This window comes from Balaenoptera physalus (assembly GCF_965194825.1).
Source record: "Balaenoptera physalus genome assembly, chromosome: 11".
In the NCBI taxonomy this organism is placed as follows: Eukaryota; Metazoa; Chordata; class Mammalia; order Artiodactyla; family Balaenopteridae; genus Balaenoptera; species Balaenoptera physalus.
This window is the reverse complement of record NC_138896.1, coordinates 93,767,598-93,790,900: the sequence shown is the minus strand read 5'-3', so window position 1 is coordinate 93,790,900 and position 23,303 is coordinate 93,767,598. Positions and strand designations below refer to the sequence as shown.

Sequence of the window (23,303 nt, the reverse complement as noted above, 5' to 3'; positions counted from 1 at the left end):
AAACGATGAAACATTCAGATCTAGGTTTATATCTCAGCCTCACTGTTTTCTAACTGGAAGACCTGGAGCAAGTTACCTAATTGCGGAACCTGTTTTCTTACCTTCTATACAGAGCTTCTTTCTCTTCTTCACAAATGTTGTGAGCATTAATTAAAAACATGTATTAAGAGCCCATCAGAGGACTTGTCACTTGCTAGCCTTTTATTAGATTAATGTCTTTTAGTCTTTCTTTGTCTTGTGTTTGGGATATTAATTGATATTTACATTTTAATCTAGTCCAGCATTTGGGAAGATTGGGTAACTAAAGGTATTTCTCTTCACTTTAAAAATAGACTCAGAAATTGAAAAGTCTACTTTTGCCTTTACCAGTTCTTACTTGATCTATAAATCCCTTTTGCTGATTTCTTCTGCAAAATGGAAAAACCACAATACATGAGTTGGGGTGATCATGAAAATGAGAGAGATAAAAAGTGCTTGGAACCCCATATAAATGCCAAGCCAAATTTTATAGGAATCCAAAACGCATTTGAGATATTCAGCAGTTCTCCTAAGGCCTGATTACAGGCTTGATGGCCTTAATTTTTCTCTAATATATAATTCTCTGTTATAGTACTCTACAAAAATGCTGTAGCATATCATTAATGCTTACAAAATGTCATAAAAGTGCACAGAGCAGAAAACCTCCCAGCTAGAGAAATTTTACCATCTGAAGATAGAGGCAGTTAACTTTAATCTAGGAAACTGAAAAACAACCACAGATTGGGTGGGTGTCTTGGAGAGAACGTTCCTTCTTGTTCCTTTGAAGTAGGGGACGCTATTTGAGAACTGATGATGTTTGACTATAGAGGAAAATCCAAATTAAGTTCCCAAAAGTACTCATGGTAAAGGGAAGGAGAAATAGCAATCAGGGGAAAAAATTTTTTAACAGAAAAGAACCCTCTATTGAAATTGATTAATAATCAGAACAGAGAATTAATTTGTCTACAAACAGATTTTTTTAAGGGAAACCTAAGTTTGACGCTGTTGGAAGCAAAAGACAAAAGCAGCGTTATGGACATTTGGGAAGCTGTATTGCATTGCTCATCAAATGCACTGGACTGCAAATAAGGTCAGTGCATGATTTTGGAGTTGAAAACAATCTGAGCTGTTAAAAGCCTATGATGGTTATTCCTAGAGGTAAAGAATAAGTAAAATCAGTCAATGAATTAATAAATACTTAGTGAGAACCTACTGTATGTCCGGCTCTGAGGACATACCAAGGGAAGCCAGGCAGGTGTATTCCCTGTCTTCACAGCATTTATAGTCTGCTTGAGAAAACAAGTACTAAGTAATAATAAGACAAGTACCTATAGATAACTGGCTAAACTATGGTACACTTGCAAAATACTGTTAAGGAAGCCTCAGGAGAATTTAATAAGGAAGTCTGTCCAATCTAGGGGGATGAGAAAGGGGATGGGGAAGACACAGAAAGTAACCCTGAGGAAGTGTCATTTATTCAAGCTTGATCATGCATAGTTGGGAGTTGGCTGGGTTACCAGTGGGGCAAGGCTTTCTACAAACAGCGAATAGCTTGTACAAAGGTCCCAAGGCAGGAGAAAGCAGACTGAGTGTATAAACAGAGAAGCTAAAGTGGAAAGAAATTGGGGAAAGAGGTAGCCAAGATGAACCTCGAGGAGTAGCTAGGAGTCAGATGATACAGGGTCTTGGTAAGGACTTAGGACATTATCCTATGTGCAACAGGAAGTTACAGGAGGTAAGACCAAAGAAAGTTTAACAACTCTTCTTGTAATATTCATTCCATAATGAGGTCAATTATAATTGGAATGATCTGGAAGATAGACCATTTGTACACATCGGCCAAGATACCCAGACATCTCCAGAATTGTAGGATTCTGAGAACTCACTGTGTCCTGAGACTGAAGAATCACAGTGTATCCTGCCAAATGGAAGACAAACATACACAAACACACAAAAACAAAACCTTGGAGATCATCTCTGGAAAATAGGCAAAATAATTCTAAACCACATCTAAGGCACAAGTGCTTAGAAGAGATGTCAAGTGGGTGGGGTTGACCGACCCAGAGGGTTATTGGGCATTTGCAGTGCATAGGCTGGGGTGGAGGGGTAATCCAAAAGGTGGACTACAAATGGGAGTGGTGAACTACCATCCCTGAAAAAAAATTCTGCGTTGTGGTTGGTCACATAGGAATCTGCTTACTGTATCTTGCGAAGGTTCCACCCATTTGCTCAAGGCAAGAACCTGGGAATCATCCTTGATTCCTCCTCCTTTATTCCAGGCATTGAATCTGTCAGCAAAGTACTTGTTATTCTTGCTTCCAAAATATATCTTGACTCGATCTCCACTGTTACCACTCTGGACCAAACCACCGGCCTCTCTGGCCTTGCCAACTGATGTGGCATCCTAGTCCTTTGCCATCCATTCTCCTGTAGTAGAGAATGAAATATTCTTCAGTGGTTCTTCAATATTCTTCAATGGTTTCCCTCTGCACTTAGAAGACTGTCATTCCTTTTCCTGGCTTACAGAGCCCTGCATGATCTGTCCCTCTGCCTACCTCTCCATCCTTATTCCATGCCTCCCAGTATCCTCTCAAACTAACCTTGATTCAGTTCCTTGAATGTGCTATACTTTCTTCTGCCTCAAAACCCTAGAACAGTGTTTCTCCAAGTGTGGTCCACGGGTCTTCTATATCATCTGGGAGGTGGTAAGAAATGCATATTCTCAGGTTCTACCCCTGGGGGTGGGATCCAGAGGTTTATGTTTTAACAAGCTCTCCAGGTGATTTTTTTTTGAGTGCTAAAGTCTGAAAGTCATAACTCTAAAGAATTCTCTTTTCTGGGCCTGAAATGCTCTGTGCTTTTAGCTGCAAGTTTACCAAAAAACAGAATAACAGTTGTTCAAAATGTAGACATCTATTTCTTTTTTATGAGAAATTCTGTGTAGGTAATTCAGAGCTGGAATGGGATTCTACTTTTCCAGCAACTTAGACTCCTACTATCTTGCTTTCTACCATTGTTGCCTTCTGTTCTCAAGCTCACATCATGATTCAAGATATCTGCTTCGGTTCTTGCTGTCATGGCTTCATTCTAGGCCACTGGAAGAGATAAAGGAAAAGGTCATGACACTTCCTTAAAGGTACTTCCCAGAAGTTGCACACACCACTTCCATTCACGTTCCTTTGACCAGAATCCAGGGTCTTCATATGTGAAATCAAGGAGTGATTCATGTGATGGATACAGAAGTAGGCCAATTGCAGAACCTCTCCTTGGAGAGGCATGAGCCTTCTGGCTTTACTGAAAGGTTAAAGATATTTTCTCCCTCATCCTTCTTATAGCAGAACACAAGCCTGGGCCACGTCTACCATCTTTAACATCTCTGCTAGATTTCTTGGGTTGCAAGTAAGAGAATACTCTGGGCAACAGTCATAGAAATCATTTATTGGAAGAGTACCGGGTAATCCACTGAATCCATGGAAGCGATGAGCAACTATGCACAGGGAAAGATGGGAATCAGAAAAGCTCCAGCCTTTACTTTGTAGAAGTTAAGGAGAGTTTATTCACATAGGTGCTGCCATGAGATGAATCAACTCCAAGACCCATTTTCATGTGTCTACTTGAGATGCGTTTTCCCGGAAGAGAGATTTCAATGTGTCTAGCTCGTGATGGGCTGTACCTCCTGCCACGTGACCACTGCTGTGGTCTTTGATGCCAGCCCTCTGCAGCCCTCTGGATTCTGGTCTATTTTTCAAGTCTAGTCCCCAGCTTCCCGCTGAGTCTTTAAGTTTCTGATATTCTTTAGATGAATTCCCCCTTCCTTAGGATAACTGTAGTCAGAGCCTGTTGCTTACAACCAAAATCCTGGCTAAAACAAAGGGGCTTTGTTCAAAGGGTTGTTGGTAGTTGATATCCATATATTTGGGAGACTGGGGACATAATGACATTGGTACAATAGGCTAGAATCTTATTTATGTATCATGGGATAAAGCTAAAGATAGTAGGGGTTATGGACTTAACCTGATTGAAAACCTGTAAGTGTAATGAACCTTTGGCAAAACCCCAAAGTAAGGCTGCAATTTTTGTTACTGTATATCTGTACACTACTCTGTATTTTGAGTGAATGGTTTTCATGATTACAATTGTCTTCTTGCCTCTGATTATAAAAATCTTGAAATCAAAGCAGAAAGGCCTGCAATAAACCCTTTCCCCTGCCAAAGTGTGTTTGTCAGAACAACAGACAAAACAGAACTCAATTTGATCATCCCAGGAGAATGGAACTTGGAAATCCTTTGCCAGAAATATTTTCAGAGCAAGCCTTGAATCAGGAGGTGCCTTTTATCTCTGGAGACATCAGTAAGCTGACCTAGGAAAATGTAGCTCTGCTCTCTCTAGCCTTAAATGTGTGGGAACCAGACGTATGTCTCCATATGCCAGAATTTTTATTACAGAACTAACCCAAACCCCTCAAAGAGCATCGTAAATTCACAGTAACATGTCCATCGTGACTTTTACCAGTGGATGTGGGGGAAAATACAAATATTGTCAAGGTCAGTGTTCACCAAACAACATCCAAGAAACCATTAGTGACCCAGCCAAGGGCCTCAGCCACTTTAGCCTCACTCTGTCCTTGATTTTTCTACGTTTATTGAGCCAACTCTACATACAGAGAGTTTGCCCCCAAGAGAGCCACTTCCTGAGAAAGAACAGAACCTCACAAATCTAGAGGGTATCTATCTTAAGAGACATGATGAAAACCATGAACTTGGAGAATCAAAAAAAAAAAAAGACTTCACTCTCTTTGGAAATCCTATGCATTCATCCTTAAGGCACTTAACCCTAAAATACGTGCCAAGAAGAGGCCATCTGATAAATAGTACTTGGGCTACAGCCAATAAACATATGAAAAGTTGCTCAACATCATTAGTCATCAGGGAAATGCAAATTAAAATCACCATGGACTAGCATTACACTTACCAGAATGGCTCAAGTTAAAAAGATTAACCATACCACATATTTCAGAGGATGGAGAAATTGGAACTTTCATAAACTGCAGGTGGGAACTTAAACTGCTTTAGCAATTTTGGAAAACTATTTGGTATTATCCACTAAAGTATATATATATGTGTGTGTATATATATATATATATATACACACACACACATACATATATATACATATATATACACACACACACACACACTCTGTGACCTCCAATTCCACCCTTATGTATATGTCTAACAAATTTATTCACACGTACTAGAAACATGTACGAGAATGTCTTTAGCAACATGATTTATACTTTCTATAAACTGAAAATAATCAAATGCCCATCACCTATAAAATATAAGTAAATCTATGCAATTAATACTGTACAGAAATGCAAATGAACAAGCTACAAATGACGTACATGAATCTTAGGAAATTAATGTTCAGTGAGGGAGGCCAGAAACCAAAGAATACGTTATGTATTATTCTATTTATACAAAGTAGAAAAACACGCATAAGCCCTATGGTGTTAGAAGCCAGGATGGTGGTCACCTCTGGGGAGGAAGGAAGGGTATTGATTGGAAGGGGCTAGAGGGGAGTCTTCTGGGGGATCTGGTGTTCTAAGTCCTTGATCTCAGCGGTAGTTAAATGAGGGCTCTGTAATTTAAGCTGTACATTTATAGGTTGGACATTTTTCTGTATATGGACACTTCAAAATAAAAATTTAAGGAAAAATACCACCAGAGACCACTGGAATAAATATATTTCCAGTCCTCAACTGTCAAAGAGCCACAGTGAATTGGAAATCTACAATCAGACCTGGATTTGTTGTTCATCCGTCTCAGTGTCCTAATATGTAAAGACCTAAGAATTTGTACCTAAAAGGATTACCTTGGGCTTGCAATTGTGCTGCTCCTCTGCCTGTTATCCTTTTTCTGGCCCCTTCTTCCAACTCGTTTAAGCTGGATAATTTTTACTAGTCTTTAACATACAAGTGGGTTTTTTAAAATTTATTTTATTGAAGTATAGTTGATTTACAATGCTGTGGTAATTTCTGCTGTACAGCAAGGTGATTCAGTTATACATATATATACATTGTTTTTTAAAATATTCTTTTCCATTTTGGTCTATCCCAGGATATTGAATATAGTTCCCTGTGCTCTACAGTAAGACCTTGTTGTTTATCCATGCTATATATGATAGTTTGCATTTGCTAATCCCACACTCCCACTCCATCCCTCCCCCCACACCCCCTCCCCCTTGGCAAACACAAGTCTCTTCTCTATGTCTGTGCGTCTGTTTCTTTTCATAGATGGGTTCATTTGTGTCATATTTTAGATTTCACATATAAGTGATATCACATGATATTTGTCTTTCTGACTTACTTCACTTAGTATGATAATCTCTGGGTCCGTCCACGTTGCTGCAAATGGCATTATTTCATTCTTTTTTATGGCTGAGTAGTATTTCATCATATATATGTACCCCATCTTCTTTATCCATTTGTCTGTTGATGGACATTTAGGTTGCTTCCATGTCTTGGCTATTGTAAGTAGTGCTGCAATGAACATTGGGGTGCATGTGTCTTTTCAAATTAGAGTTTTCTCCGGATATATGCTCAGGAGTAGGATTGCAGGATCATAAGGCAACTCTATTTTCAGTTTTTTGAGGAACCCTCCATACTGTTATCCATAGTGGCTGCACCAATTTTTATTCCCACCAACAGTGTAGGAGGGTTCCCTTTTCTCCACACCCTCTCCAGCATTTGTTATTTGTAGACTTTTTAATGATGGCCAATCTGGCCGGTGTGAGGTGGCAACTCACTGTAGTTTTGATTTGCATTTCTCTAATAATTAGCAATGTTGAGCATCTTTTCATGTGCCTGTTGACCATCTGTGTATATTAAGATGCAAGTGTTGATGTCACTTGCTCCAGGAGGGCAGTGACTGCTATGCATTGATGATACCACATCCCTGTCCTTTCCATGTCACAGTGGGTCTCATCAGGGTACCTCATTTCAGCAAAAAGTGACTCAGGCTGACCAAAAAGAAAAGGAACTTTCAAAAGAGTAATAAGAGGCCCCCAGCATCACTGGGAAGGCTGGAGAATTCAGCTTAAAGTCAGGAAAAAATAGCTAAAATCATGCTTTGGAGAGATTTTGGTGAAGAAAATGCTATCCCCATCACAGCCACCATCAGAGAAATAAAGGGCCTTGTCCCTTCCTTGAGACAATAGAACCTATTCAGAGTCTAGCAAGGTGTTATCTGATTGGCACAACCTATTTCACATGCCTATGACATAGCTGCAAGGGATGCTAGGAAAATGTACCCAGTATCTTCAGCCTTTATAGCTGCAAGAGGTCTCTGCTCCATCTCAATAAGAAATTTTTCAGTATAGAAAGCAAATCAAATGCTAAGTGTCTAAAATAAATTGCAGAAGTTAAACACGCCGTGTTTCTTTGTTTACTTGTCTGCCTTTCCCAAATGGCAGCAATATCTATGAGGCCAGGAACCATGTCCAGTTTGTGTACCAGTTCATCTTTACACTCAGCACAGTGCCTAACGCAGAGTAGGCCCTGAGTTGAACACTGTTGAACAAATGAATAACAGATATAATAGTTATAAAATTGTTTAACATCGTATCTGGCACACAGTAAGAGTTCTTCAAAAGTAGAGCAATGGATCCTTTGAAGACTGGTGTCATTTCTCATTCTGTTTTGTGTCCCTAGCAATATATCAGATAGTTAGTATGTATTCAGTTATGTTCGTTGAGTGAATAATTAAATCAATGAGTTAATGGATATGTGTTAATGTAATTCATTTCGAGTAAGCTATATCCAAGGAGCTGTTTCGAGCACAGATGCTTGAAGGTTGAACAGTGACCCGGCTAGGCAGCGAGATCCTGGAGGGGGGAGGTCGCATAATGGGCTTTCTACCATCAGTCAGTAAAAGCCCACTGAACCTCATATCTGTATAAACAATCTCTCTATGAACCAAAGTAGAAATGCTTCTTTTTGCTTCTTCATCTACTTCGCAAGGCTCACATTGCTTGCCTTACTCCCAACTGCCTGAACATGTAGGGGCAGAGGGGTATGCAGTGTAATTCATACCCCTGTAAAATCACCAGCTATTGTTTGGATCCCTTTGCAGAGAGCCCAAGTCATAGAATATCAAATCTCATGTCCCGTATTGTCTTTGGAGCATTTGTGGCTGATCCAGCTGGCAGCATAAGTTCTGATTTCTGGCAGATAGTATTGATTAATGTACCCCCAAAGGTTATGACTGGAACTTTCTTTAAGATTTCTTAAGACTAGGAGTATCTGACTCAGCACTATCACCAAATCCTAAAGTTTGGCCTAACTGTATATCTTCAGCTGCAGCCCTCAGCACTGATCTAGAAACAGATGTGATGTAGGGAGGAAGAAACTCGGGACCTGATTGGGGTCCAGGATTATGTTTAGTCCCATCATAATACAGCCTGATGCAATCATTTGACAGGAGATAGAATGTGAATCAAAGAAAAGCCAACTAAAACTATTGTCAGATTTCAGTAAGCAGTTCAGCTACATGAGGAGGAAGTGGGGAGGAGGGGGGAGGCGGGGAAGGGAGAGGAGGAGTTAAAAACTCCAGATGGTTATATTTATTTGCAAAAAAAAAAGAAAAGGAAATTTTGAAGCATGGTAATAGTTTTCTTCAAATTTGGAATAACTTCAAAACTGTTTTTCATGTGTTAAGGCTAGGTAATAGCAAATTAAAAGAATAGGTAACTGTGATTACCCAAGCATCCGGAATTTTTTTTTTTTTTTTTTTTTTTTTCTTTTTAAGATCTTGAAGCACGAGTTCACTGTGAATGATGACCAGTAGGTGGCAGCATAACCTCCACCATTTTGATCTTTATCTGCCAAACTGAGGCTATCATCTTTTGAAAGTTAACAGTCACAAATTGCATACCAGCTGCCCAATTTGTTGGCTGTTGTAACTTTTCTTTTATGATACACTCCTCTTTTCAAAGAGATCCATTTAACCAATATATCCTTCAAATTTGTGCACAGTACTGAAGATGCATAAGCAGTGTGCCAACCTGCCTTTTTTCTTTTTTCGTTCTTTCTCTTGGCTTTTTTTTTTTTTTTAAATAATTAATTAATTTATTTATTTATTTATGGCTGTGTTGGGTCTTCGTTTCTGTGTGAGGGCTTTCCCCAGTTGTGGCAAGCGGGGGCCACTCTTCATCGCGGTGCGCGGGCCTCTCACTATCACGGCCTCTCTTGTTGCGGAGCACAGGCTCCAGACGCGCAGGCTCAGTAGTTGTGGCTCACGCGCCCAGCCGCTCCGCGGCATGCGGGATCCTCCCAGACCAGGGCCCGAACCTGTGTCCCCTGCATTGGCAGACAGATTCCCAACCACTGCGCCACCAGGGAAGCCCTCTCTTGGCTTTTATACAAGCCAGTCTTTGAGTGTCTAACTGTGTAAAGACAACTAACTGTTCTGTAAAATGTTGCTTCTACCTATCTTGTATGTGTAACCACTTACCTACACATTTACTCACCAAGTACCAAAGCACTGCCAGTGGAAACAGAAAGGATGGGGGATTGATTTTAAACAGATTATGGTTCAGATCCTGGCTTCATCACTTGACTGCTCTGAGTCACATTTTGTTTTTGTTTGTTTATGTATATAAAGATGAAATGACTAGATTTGGTAATATCTGCCTGATAGGATTATTGTCATAAGTATATACAATAGTTGAATTCACTAAATGTTGACTGAGCTCTGACTATGCACCAGGCATTGTGTCAAGCCCGGGGAACAGGCACTACATTGACTTTATCCTAAAGAAGGTCACAGTTTACAGCTGAGCTGTCCAATACGGCATCCTCTTGCCATGTGCAGCTATTTAAATTTAAATTAAGCAAAATTAAGTCCGATTAAAAATCCAGTTCCTGGAGTGCACTGGCCACATTTCAAGTGCTTGAGAGCCTTATGTGACTCGTAGGTACCATATCACATAATGCAGATAGGGCACATTGCCATCACTGCAGACAATTCTATTGGACAGCATTGGTCTGGAAGGCTAAGACAGACTCATAGAAGTTGATAATCAGTTTCAAAAGCGCTTTCGAAGACCAATACATGGAACCGGGAGGTGAAACAAACAAACAGCAGGGAGTGATGAACTCTTCCCTGCGGTGTCCCAGAAAATTTAGAGACAGAGGTCGTTTTAATGGAAGCCTTGACGCAAAAGATGATACTCAAGAAGTAGTCTGGGGAGTATCAGGGTGCTTTCAGGGAGACCTGAGGGAAGGAGAAATGTCTCTGAAGAGGCACCTCTGTGCAAAGGCTTTAAGGAAGACAGAAAACCACACAAGTTCCGCTCAGGGAACCCGAGCTGTTCTATATTGTGGAAGGATAGAGACTGAGAGGCAAGGAAGGTTAGACGGAAGGAGATGCAACTAAGGAGAGAAAATCGCCCACTAGATTTTGAGTGTTAGAGTGAACCCTCACGACGGCTTAGCTTTTCTTTCCCCAGTGTAAGAGAACCAGTGGTCACCCTTTTTACAGCTGTGCTCAGAGAGAGGGAGCCCAGAAAGAGGGAGAGGTTCCTGACGGATTCTTTCCACAACTGCGTCCAAGTGGAAAATGAAACTAACCCCTTCAGCCTGTACAGCACCTCCCAGAACAAGGCTGTTTTGCTCACACATTCCTCAGACTGTGAGAACAACCCACCAACCATGTCACCAATAACACAGCTGCCCCATCAGCCCCCGTGGATGTGCATTCCCCGCCAAATGCGTGAGGAATGCCTTCTGCCAACATTAAAACGGAGTCAAGCCTCGTGAGTCCTAAGCTTTGAACCCATCTCCAACTTTTCTGTGGTTAAGTTCATAGCTGGCTGGCAAAATATGACTTCCTGGTTCTAAGATAAAAGACTTGGGGGTGGGAGCGGGGAGAAGGCTTAAAAAAAACTAGCTTGACATCACATGGCTCTTGCAAAATGCAACTTTAATGAACAAAGCGCCAATGAATCCTACTCATCCCGATTACATTTCTGAAAATGTAATCTTTTAAAATTTCAGGAGAAGAAGGTTTGGCAGATAACTTTGGGGTTTCTTTAGCCTCTAGATATTTGGGAAAGAGTGGAGGTATTGCTGATTGCCAGGGCACAGCGACGAAGAGGAAAGGGCCCTGTTTCGGGGGAGGGGAGAAAGAAAAAGCTCTGTTGTAATAGATGTTCCAAAAATCATGTCTTTCCTAAGAGAGGAGGTGGGGATGGTGGAGGAGGGATCGGCTGAGCTCTTCATACGGTTTCATTTAAGCTTGAACAGAGATAATCAGCTCTGCTGTTTATTTCCATACCAAATGCTCGGGGGGCCGGAGCTCTGTCACATTCCTAACCCAGATCATTTGAGCGGCAATCTTTCTGGAATAGAAAATGTACTCAAGACACTTCCTCGTAAAGAGTTACCAGGAGAATCTCGAAGAGCCCTCCTGGATTTTCACAAGCAAATGGCTCTCCTCCTCCTTCCCCGGTGGCCAATTATTCCTGTGACAACACCTCATACTTTGCATGTGATGCCATTTGACAGAGGAGAAGCTGAGCCCACTAAATGCTCATCCACTCGACCCTTTAGCTCTTTATCATCCCAGTTAGAAAGTTGGGGGAGGGGTGATGGCACCAGGGGTCAACTGTAAACCCTTGCTTTAGTGGGGATGAGACAATAGGTGCGAGTTTTAAAAGCAAAAGGTTTTGGCATTAGACAACCTGCTTTAGAGCCCGAGCTTGGCAGCTTGGACATAGGACTTGACTCCTCTTCGCCTCATCTTTCTCAGCTGTAAAATGTGAAATTACATCACGTTTACCTCATAGGGTCAGTTTTGAAATTATATGAGCTATGTCAGCTGGGTGCCTAATAAAGAGCTTGACACATGCAAGAAGCATTTGATTAAGGTTGGTTATGGCCTTTGCTGTTATGAGGTCACACAAACTGATTAGCATACTGCAGAACCTGAGGCATGGTCAGGCTCCTCTCACCAAGGGGTTTATTTTCAATTTTCTTAAGAACAAATGGTGTATCCAGGTCTCCCAATTGTTTTTCTTGTGGAAAAAACACATACCCATGAGCTTTTCCTTCTTAAGAAATTGTAAAGTATACAGTGTAGTATTGTCAACTGTAGGCACAATGCAGACCTCTAGAACTTAATCATCTTGCATAACTGAAACTTTATACCAGTTGAGTTGCAACTCCCCGTTTCTCCTCCCTCTGGCCTCTGGAAACCACCATTCTACTCTCTGCATTTGATTATTTTATATTCCTCACACAAGTGGTATCAGGCAGGATTTGTCCTTCTGTGATTGGCTTATTTCACTTAGCATCATGTCCTCAAGATTCAGCCATGCTGTTGCACATGGAACGATAGCCTTTCTTTTTTAAGGCTGCATAATATTCCACTGTATGTGCACATGACAAATTCTTTATCCATTCATCCACCAGTGGACACTTAGGTTGTTTCTGTATCTTGTGAGCGAACACAAGTATGCAAATATCTCTTCAAGATCCTGATTTCTATTCTTGTGGATATATGCCCAGTAGTGGGATTACTGGATCATATGGTAATTCTATTTTTAACTTTTTGAGGCATCTCCATACTGTTTTCCACACTGGCTCCACCATTTGACATTCCCATTAACAGCATACAAGAGTTTCAGTTTCTCCATATCCTTGCCAACACATGTTATCTTTGGGTTTTGTTTTGATTTATAATAACCATCCTAACAGGTGTGAGGTGATATCTCATTGTGCCTTGGATTTGCATTTCCATGATGGTTAGTGATGTTGAGCACCTTATCATATATATGTTGGCCATCTGTACATCTTCTTTGGAGAAATGTCGATTCAAGTCTTTGCCCAGTTTTTAATCAGGCTATTTGGTTTTTTGCTAATGAGTTGTTTGAGTTCCTTATATGTTTGGTATATTAACTGATAAGGGATGAGGTTTGCAGATGTTTTCTCCTCTCCTTTAGGTTACCTTTACACTGTTAATTGTTTCCTTTGCCTTTTCACTTTATTGTTTCCATCATGCTTTTTAGTTTGATGTAGTCCCACTTGTCTGTTTTTGCTTTTGTTGCCTGTATTTTTGGTGTCATATCTAAGAAATTATTGCCAAGATTGATATCATGAAGCTTATCCCCTATGTTTTCTTCTAGTAGTTTTACAGTTCCGAGTCTTATGTTTAAATCTTTTATCCATTTTTAGTTGATTTTTGCACATAGTGTAAGTTAAGGGTCCAATTTCATTCTTTCGCATGTGGATATCCAGTTTTCCCAACACTATTTGTTAAAGATGATCCAGCCCCAAACTTAATCTCTCAATACCTGGGACTTTAAGGGAGGGAAAGCCTGTCCTCTTTGACATCAACCTCAAGGCTGAAAACTTTGGCCCGTAACTTCCCTTTATTAGCCTAGAATCGTTCATCAAAACCTTTCTTAAACTTATTTTCAACCAATATTAACTCAGGGAGTCTTTTCATACCTGTGTTACCCGACAGGGAATGTGCACTTCTTTTCGCCAGATTCATTGAATCAAAGTGGTTTCCTTAAGGTGTGATGGAGCTTCTCTCCACAGAGGATATAGGGCCTTGAGAAAGGGGCTGTACGTTCATCCTGGCTTGGCTTTGCCCTCCTGAGACCCCACCCTTCCAACTTGGAAATGATACAGCTGCTGTTGTTGTTTTTATTCCTTCCTCATTTGGAAAGCTTCAGCCCAGTTCCTGGTTTACTTTCCTTTCTCCTGAAATTTTCTGGAGCAACACCTATTCCATGAGAACAATTTTTTCACCAATTTACAACTTGGGGCAAATTAAGCGAGAGTGGATGACTATTTCAGCACATCAAAAGAACAGCCTCAGAACTCAGGTCTGGATGTGGTCATTCCTGAGTATCTGCCCGGGCTATAGGCTCAGCTTCCTTCCTGGGTTTGGTGGTTCTTCTTCCCAACCCTCTACAAAAACACCTAGCAATGCCAGACAGAGGAAAAGGAAAATAATCTGTGAAGAAGTTGAATCTTCTTTCCTTTGTATGAACTTTGAGAAGTATAATTAACTACTTAACTTAGCACCCCCAAAACCAAACTGTGAGGATAAGAAAGGATTGTAGTAACATCTGTTCTTAAGAAATATTTGAACATCATTAATCATTAGAGAAATGCAAGTCAAAACTACAATGCGATATCATCTCACACCGGTCAGAATGGCCATCATCAAAAAAATCTACAAACAATAAATGCTGGAGAGGGTGTGGAGAAAAGGGAACCTTCTTGCACTGTTTGTGGGAAAGTAAGTTGATACAGCCACTACGGAGAACAGTATGGAGGTTCCTTAAAAAACTAAAAATAGGGCTTCTCTGGTGGCACAGTGGTTGAGAATCTGCTTGCCAATGCAGGGGACACGGGTTCGAGCCCTGGTCTGGGAAGATCCCACATACCGCGGAGCAACTAGGCCCGTGAGCCACAACTACTGAGCCTGCACGTCTGGAGCCTGTGCTCCACAACAAGAGAGGCTGCAACAGTGACAGGCCCGCGCACCGCGATGAAGAGTGGCCCCCACTCGCCGCAACTAGAGAAAGCCCTCGCACAGAAACGAAGACCCAACACAGCCAAAAAAATAAAATTAAATAAATTAATTAATTTAAAAAACAAAAACAAAAAAAACTAAAAATAGAACTACCATATGACCCAGCAATCCCACTACTGGGCATATACCCTGAGAAAACCATAATTCAAAAAGAGTCACGTACCACAATGTTCATTGCAGCTCTATTTACAATAGCCAGGACGTGGAAGCAACCTAAGTGTCCATCGACAGAGGAATGGATACAGAAGATGTGGCACATATATACAATGGAATATTACTCAGCCATAAAAAGACACCAAATTGAGTTATTTGTAGTGAGGTGGATGGACCTAGAGTCTGTCATACAGAGTGAAGTAAGTCAGAAAGAGAAAAACAAATACCATATGCTAACACATATATATAGAATCTAAAAAAAAAAAAAAAAAAGGTCATGAAGAACCTAGGGGCAAGACGGGAATAAAGACGCAGACCTACTAGAGAATGGACTTGAGGACATGGGGAGGGGGAAGGGTAAGCTGGAAGAAAGTGAGAGAGTGGTAGTATATATATGGACATATATACACTACCAAATGTAAAATATATAGCTAGTGGGAAGCAGCCACATAGCACAGGGAGATCAGCTCGGTGCTTTGTGACTAGCTAGAAGGGTGGGATAGGGAAGGTGGGAGGGGGGGAGATGCAAGAGGGAAGAGATATGCGGATATATGTATATGTATAACTGATACACTTTGTTATAAAGCAGAAACTAACACACCATTGTAAAGCAATTATACTCCAATAAAAACATTAAAAAAAAAAAAAGAAATCTTTGAGACACTCTGTGAGGTTCACAATTATATAAAGAATCCTCAAGTTTGGAGCAGGGATTTCAAACTCAAATACCTATAGGGGCCAGGCATATAATGTAAATATAATGTAAATTAGGGAAGCAAGAGAATATAAGAAAAGTTTTTACTTAATTCTATTTTAAGTGCAAGTGCACTGATTAAAGACCATTGCCACTAGCTCTAAGTATTGGGTAGTAGGGAGTGCTGGGGACTGTGGCAGACTGGAGAGGGCATGCCTTATTAAAGAGAGTGGTCCTTTCTGAAGTCCATCTGATGGTTGCTCTGTGAGAACATGAGCCCAGTGTTGCTAGATGCTTCATGTTTTCAGGAGAAGCCAGAAGTCTCAGATTTTTCTGTTAAATCTTCTAATGTTTTAATGTTGGCAAGTAAAGTAATCGATACAATTAGAAGTCAGGATATTGACAACCCTTATGTAGAAAGTACAAGTAGAATTTTGGGGTGCTGGTTCTGTTTCTTGAGCTTGGTGCTAATTACGCAGTCGTGTCTTTTTGTGAAAATTTATGGAGCTGGATGCTTATATATGCACTTTTTTGTATGTAATACTTTCATGAAAAAGTTTGTAAATGTGTTGGCATTTTAGGAGAATTTTACCACATTATCTGGGCCAACATCATGTAGGCCAAATAATGCCCATCTGTGGGATGAATTAAGCCCTCAAGGTCATTCTTTATCAAATTTAATTTAGAGAACTTAGTGGGGGAAAAATTGCTGATTTGTCTACCACTCATTCAAAGGCAGGGGAGGAAGGAAAGGGCCAGACATGGTTGCAAGGTTCCGGCACACGCAGATGTATTTCCAGGCCATACTACCCTGGCCTGAGTACATACAGAGAGCAGCCCAGATCCCCAGGCTGTGCCCTTCTCACCCCTACCTATGAGAGTCTGTCTTCATTTGACTTGCCCAGTGCTTCCCTTGGTCCACCATCACTGGGGCCTCTAATTCTTGCTTCACTAAGTCTCTCCTTGTGGAAATTCCGGTCTCATGTTTCCTCTCATTGAAATGAAAGCAGCTCACTGCAACCTAACCTTTAGGGAAAAAAATGAAAGTAATCCGAAACAGTAGAAAATAGACAAGCTTTGAGGTCAGACACAACAGGGTTCAAATACTGGCCCTACCACAGACTAGGCAGGAATTGGGCCAAGCTCCTTAACCATTCTGATCTGTTGTTTTCTCATTTAAGTAACATGGACATAAATACCTGTTCTCTAAACGTATGAAATGCCTAAATAAAATGCCTAGCAGAGCAGTGCTTCTCAAACTTTAATACCTGGGAAAATTTTCCCAAGAATCTTGTGAAAATGTAGATTCTGATTGAGTAGGGTTGGGATGGGGTCTGGGATTGTGCATTTCTAACACATCCCCACGTATGCCAATGCTACTGGTCCCCAGACCACACTTGGAGTAGCAAGGCTGCAGAATGCTTACTCACAGTGCTTAATGGACATTAATTCCCCCCCGCCCTCCATAAAAACATATAACCCCGCCATGGAGTTTGACATGCAAAGTTGGAGGCAGGTAGGCTGTAGGCACTGACTGTTTACTTTGCATGGGATTCCAGTAAGCTCTGGACAACTTGTTGCCTTTGTACTGATAACAACAAGCACCGAGTCTCTGTCATGATGACTTTCACGTGGAGAAGCTGGGATTGCTCCCAAGCATGGTGGTGGTCAACGGGGTTCCCGCATTAGGAAATGAGACAGGAAGAGTTAAACATGCTTCTCTATAGGAGGCTTCTCTTTGTTTCCTCAAGATGACTACCAAACTCGCTGGTTTGTTTTTTTTTTTTTCATCTGAATGTTTTATTCCATGAATAGCCTACCATTATAAATGTGTTTCAAGTACATGAATAAACAACATAATAATAAAAAGCACATGATTTTCCCAAGAATGTATCCCTGCAGTTCTGAGTTAACCAAAAGACAGCAACTTTCACGTTGGGGGAAGGGAATGAAGACAAAGTTTCAAACGTGCTGAAGAGACTTTAAGAGGAGAGGAAACAGGAGGGAAAGAAAGGACTATTGGTCTATGCTACTCATAGTTCCCCATAGTTGTGGGATTGGGGCAAAACTGTTACAAAAAGAGATTGAAGTGGCAATAAAAGACACATCTGGTTTTGTACTTGTTTTGGAGACAGGAAAGAATACCTTTTCCCCAGGAGTATAAGAAAGAGCAACCGGCCTCCTCCCTTTCCCTACTGGCTAAGGCTATGTAGGTCACGCACCTGAGTCTTAGTTTCTTCATCTATAACATAGGGGAAGTTATACCTCCCTATTGAAATGTTCTAAGAAGGTACTAAAAATCATACATGGGGAAGTGCCTAGCTCCTTGGCCACTTGGCTAAACAGATTCTCCGTACATGTGTGTTCCCCACCTTCCTTCTCTAGGGGGATAAGGCTCTTGATCACAGACCCTGGGCCTGGAAGGAGCACAATATCCTAGTTCCCTGTACTCATCTAAATCATCAGGACACTTTTTTTGCTTGGCAGATATTCTGATCCAAGATGGCAGACCTTGGTACACATTCCTGGGGTATGTTCCAAATGATCCCTGCCATCACTTTTGCTCAACACCTACTTTGGTCCCCATGGCCAAACAGCCCCTCATTCAAACCCATGTTCATCTAGCTCCACTTCACCTAGCACTTACTTACCCCAAACCCACATGCCTCTGACACTGCCAGGATTGTGTTGCAAAGCTCTAGGTTTGAATTGTATCTTTCTTACTCACTAGCTGTGGGAACTTCGGCACATCACTTAACTGCTAAGTCTCAATTTCTTCATCTGCAAAATGGGAAGATATAAAATGGGAATGGGAAGTACGAAAGGTCTGAGGCTTCAGAACAGTGCCTGACACACAGAAGGCACTTTGATGTGCTAGTTGTTATTGTTATTATTATTATTCACAGTGGGCTTTGTCCTTGTTTATGGGTGAGGAAATTGGCATTCTAGGTGAGTGAGTGATACAGCCAAGCTTTAAAATTTGGCAGTTCCATGGGGGCAAGGAGGCCCCAAAATGCAGAATAAAAGGTGTTCAAGCCATTTTTTAAAAGTTTAAAAATCAACTGGCTCTGAAGCCCATGGTCTGGGTATTGGACCTGGATTTGAACCTCCCACCTTCTTTTTCAAGGTCTCAACCCTGCTGGACCCTTATCTAATACAGTTCTTGCCCATTGTTTCCTCTGACCCCTCCCTGGGTAGCTGCTTATTTCAGCTTTGTCAGCCTTCATGGTTTTGACTTCTCATGTGACTCCAATACCCACCAGATTCCTTGAAACTTGCCTCATTTCCCTAGCACCTGCCCTTCATCCTGCATTCACCATTCACTGCAGCAGAGACTCTGTATCTTCTTTAAGGCCAGTGTCCTATGTCTTGATTTAAATTTATCTCTGAGCAAGAAAACTCTGCTATAGTGATTCTGTATACTTAGAAACCAGCTTTCCTAGTATTTAATGAGAATGTACTGTACTCAGTGAAAGGGAAGTCATATTAGGTAAAACAGAGAAAAACAGAAGCAGAAAGATTATTGCTTTTGTTTTATACCTGGTTATAAAGCACTGTGGCTCAAACTTTTCATCTCAGTTTCTTTTCCAGCAACTTCCTCCTCTTCTTCCAACAACCTCTAAATGATGGCGTGTCTTAGGATTCTACTGAACTTCTTCTGTGTCCTGCCTTTACTCACTTCTTAAGTGATCTCACCATCTCAGCTTTAAATAACTTTACCCACTGTCTCCCAAATGTGTATGTCCAACCCAGACCTCTCCCTTGTACTCAGGATTCACATCAAGCCATCCAACTGATCCATCACTCAAGTGTCTGATAGTCATCATACATCGAGCAGTCCAAGCCAAATTCTCCTCCCTAGTCTTCCTCATTTGGTTAAAGGCAGACCTAGCCTTCCATCTACTCCTCCAAGATAACCGTACTTTCTCTCATGCACTGTAGGCAATGAGTCAGCAAATCTTAGAAGTTTTACATTCATATTATATCCAGAATCCAACCCCAGCTGTTAACCTTCAGTTCTTGCCAGGACTGCTGCAATTGCCTCTCAGGTGGTCTTCTGTTCCACCCCTGTCCCCTGAAAGTTATTTTCAATAGAGCAGCCAGAGAGAGCCTAACAAGTCAGATCATGGCACTCCTCTGGCTGCCCATTGCTCTCAGTGTAAAAGCTCACATCCTGATCCACCAATCCCACTCCTGGGCATATATCCAGGGAAAACTCTAATTCACAAAGATACCTGGGCTAAAGGAGGGGTGCGCCTTCACGATGGCAGAGGAGTAAGACATGGAGATCACCTTCCTCCCCACAAATACATCAGAACTACATCTACATGTGGAACAACTCCTACAGAACACCTACTGAATGCTGGCAGAAGACCTCACACTTCCCAAAAGACACCCTCAGGGGACCTGCACATAGGGGGGCGCCAAATCCAGAGCTGAACCCCAGGATCTGTGCAAACAAAGAAGAGAAAGGGAAATCTCTCCCAGCAGCCTCAGGAGCAGCGGATTAAACTTCCACAATCAACTTGATGTACCCTGCATCTGTGGAATACCTGAATAGACAACAAATCATCCCAAACTGAGGAGGTGGACTTTGGGAGCAACTGTAGATGTGGGGTTTGCTTTCTGCATCTAATTTGTTTCTGGTTTTATGTTTATCTTAGTTTAGTATTTAGAGCTTATTATCATTGGTAGATTTGTTGATTTGGTTGCTCTCTTCTTTTTTTTATTTTATGTATATATTATTTTCCTTTTTCTCTTTTTGTGAGTGTGTATGTGTGTGCTTCTTTGTGTGATTTTGTCTGTATAGCTTTGCTTTTGCCATTTGTCCTAGGGTTCTGACTGTCCGTTTTTTGTTTTTTTGTTGTTTTTGTTTGCTTGTTTGTTTTTAGTATAGTTTTTAGAGCTTGTTATCATTGGTGGATTTCTTTTTTGGTTTGGTTGCTCTCTTCTTTCTTTCTCTCTTTCTTTTTTTTTATTACTTTATTATTTTTAATGAATGTTTTCTATTTTACTTATTTATTTTTCTTTCTTTCTTTCTTTTTCTCCCTTTTCTTCTGAGCTGTGTGGTTGACAGGGTCTTGGTGGTCTGGCCGAGTGTCAGGCCTGAGCCTCTGAGGTGGGAGAGCCGAGTTCAGGACATTGTTCCACCAGAGACCTCCCAGCCCCACATAATATTGAATGGCGAAAGCCTTCCCAGAGATCTCCATCTCAACGCCAAGACCCAGCTTCATTCAATGACCAGCAAGCTACAGTGCTGGACACGCTTTGCCAAACAACTAGCAAGACAGGAACACAAACCCACCCATTAGCAGAGGGGCTGCCTAAAATCTTAATAAGTTCACAGACACCCCAAAACACACCACCGGAAGTGGTCCTGCCCATCAGGAAGTCAAGGTCCAGAATCATTCACCAGAACACAGACACCAGTCCCCTCTACCAGGAAGCCTACACAACCCACTGAACCAACCTTACCCACAGGGAGCAGACACCAAAAACAATGGGCCTACAAACCTGCCGCCTGCGAAACAGAGACCCCAAGCACAGTAAGTTAAGCAAAATGAGAAGACAGAGAAACACACAGCAGATGAAAGAGCAAGGTAAAACCCCACCAAACCAAACAAATGAAGACGAAATAGGCAGTCTACCTGAAAAAGAATTGAGAGTAATAATAGTAAAGATGATCCAAAATCTTGGAAATAGAATGGAGAAAATACAAGCAATGTTTAACAAGGACCTAGAAGAACTAAAGAGCAAACATACAATGCTGAACAGCACAATAAATGAAATTAAAAATTCTCTAGAAGGAATCAATAGTAGAGTAACTGAGGCAGAAAAACAGATAAGTGACCTGGAAGAGAAAACAGTGGAAGTAACTACCACAGAGCAGAATAAAGAAAAAAGAATGAAAAGAATTGAGGACAATCTTAGAGACTTCTGGGACAACATTAAATGCGCCAACATTTGAATTATAGGGGTCCCAGAAGAAGAGGAGGAAAACAAAGGGAGTGAGAAAATATTTGAAGAGATTATAGTTGAAAACTTCCCTAATATGGGGAAGGAAATAGTCAATCAAGTCCAGGAAGCACAGAGAGTCCCATACAGGATAAATCCAAGGAGAAACACGCCAAAACACATATTAATGAAACTTTCAAAAATTAAATACAAAGAAAAAATATTAAAAACAGCAAGGGAAAAGGAACAATTAACATACAACGGAATCCCCATAAGGTTAACAGCTGATCTTTCAGCAGAAATGCTGCAAGCCAGAAGGGAGTGGCAGGACATATTTAAAGTGATGAAAGGGAAAAACCTACAACTAAGATTACTTTACCCAGCAAGGATCTCATTCAAATTCGATGGAGAAATTAAAACCTTTACAGACAAGCAAAAGCTAATAGAATTCAGCCCCACAAACCAGTGCTACAACAACCTAAAGGAACTTCTCTAGGCAGGAAACACAAGAAAAGGAGAAGGCATACAATAATAAACCCAAAACAATTAAGAAAATGGTAATAGGAGCATACATATCGACAACTACATTAAATGTAAATGGATTAAATGTTCCAACCAAAAAACTGAATGGCTGAATGGATACAAAAATAAGACCCAGACATATGCTGTCTACAAGAGACCCACATCAGACCTAGGGACACATACAGACTGAAAGTGAGGGGATGGAAAAAAATATTCCATGCAAATGGAAATCAGAAGAAAGCTGGCATAGCAATTCTCATATCAGACAAAATAGACTTTAAAAGAAAGACTATTACAAGAGACAAAGAAGGACACTACATAATGATCAAAGGATCAATCCAAGAAGAAGATATAACAATTGTAAATATTTATGCACCCAACATAGGAGCACCTCAATACATAAGGCAAATGCTAACAGCCATAAAAGGGGAAATCGACAGTAACACAGTACTAGTAAGGGAGTTTAACACCCCACTTTCACCAATGGACAGATCATCCAAAATGAAGATAAATAAGGAAACAGAAGCTTTAAATGATACATTAAACAAGATGGACTTAATTGATAATTATAGGACATTCCATCCAAAAACAGCAGATTACACTTTCTTCTCAAGTGCTCATGGAACATTCTCCAGGATAGATCATATCTTGGTTCACAAATCAAGCCTTGGTAAATTTAAGAAAATTGAAATCATACCAAGTATCTTTTCCGACCACAATGCTATGAGACTAGATATCAATTATAGGAAAAAAATCTGTAAAAAAATACAAACACATAGAGACTAAACAATACACTACTAAATCACCAAGAGATCACTGAAGAAATCAAAGAGGAAATCATAATATACATAGAAACAAATGACAATGAAAACACGACGACCCAAAATCCATGGGATGCAGCAAAAGCAGTTCTAAGAGGGCACTTTATAGCAATACAGCCCTACCTCAAGAACCAAGAAACATCTCAAATAAACAACCTAAACTTACACCTAAAGCAATTAGAGAAAGGAGAACAAAAGAACCCCAAGGTTAGCAGAAGGAAAGAAATCAAAAACATCAGATCAGAAATAAATGAAAAAGAAATGAAAGAAACGATAGCAAACATCAATAAAACTAAAAGCTGGTTCTTTGAGAAGATAAACAAAATTGAGAAACCATTAGCCAGACTCATCAAGAAAAAAAGGGAGAAGACTCAAATAATTAGAGTTAGAAATGAAAAAAGAGAAGTAACAACTGACACTGCAGAAATACACAGGATCACGAGAGATTACTACAAGCAGCTATATGCCAATAAAATGGACAACCTGGAAGAAATGGGCAAATTCTTAGAAAAGCAAAGCCTTCCGAGACTG

At 40.7% G+C, this 23,303-nt stretch overlaps 1 long non-coding RNA gene across 1 annotated transcript in view; it reads right to left on the bottom strand.

The window, feature by feature from the left end:
• The window catches only part of LOC309637589, an 83,657-nt gene extending 62,761 nt beyond the window's left edge, over positions 1 to 20,896 (bottom strand). Inside the window, exon 1 of the long non-coding RNA XR_014250685.1 lies at positions 14,697 to 20,896. This is a non-coding gene — a long non-coding RNA (uncharacterized lncRNA). The remainder of the gene's footprint in view (positions 1 to 14,696) is intronic.
• Positions 20,897 to 23,303: the final 2,407 nt, after the last annotated feature.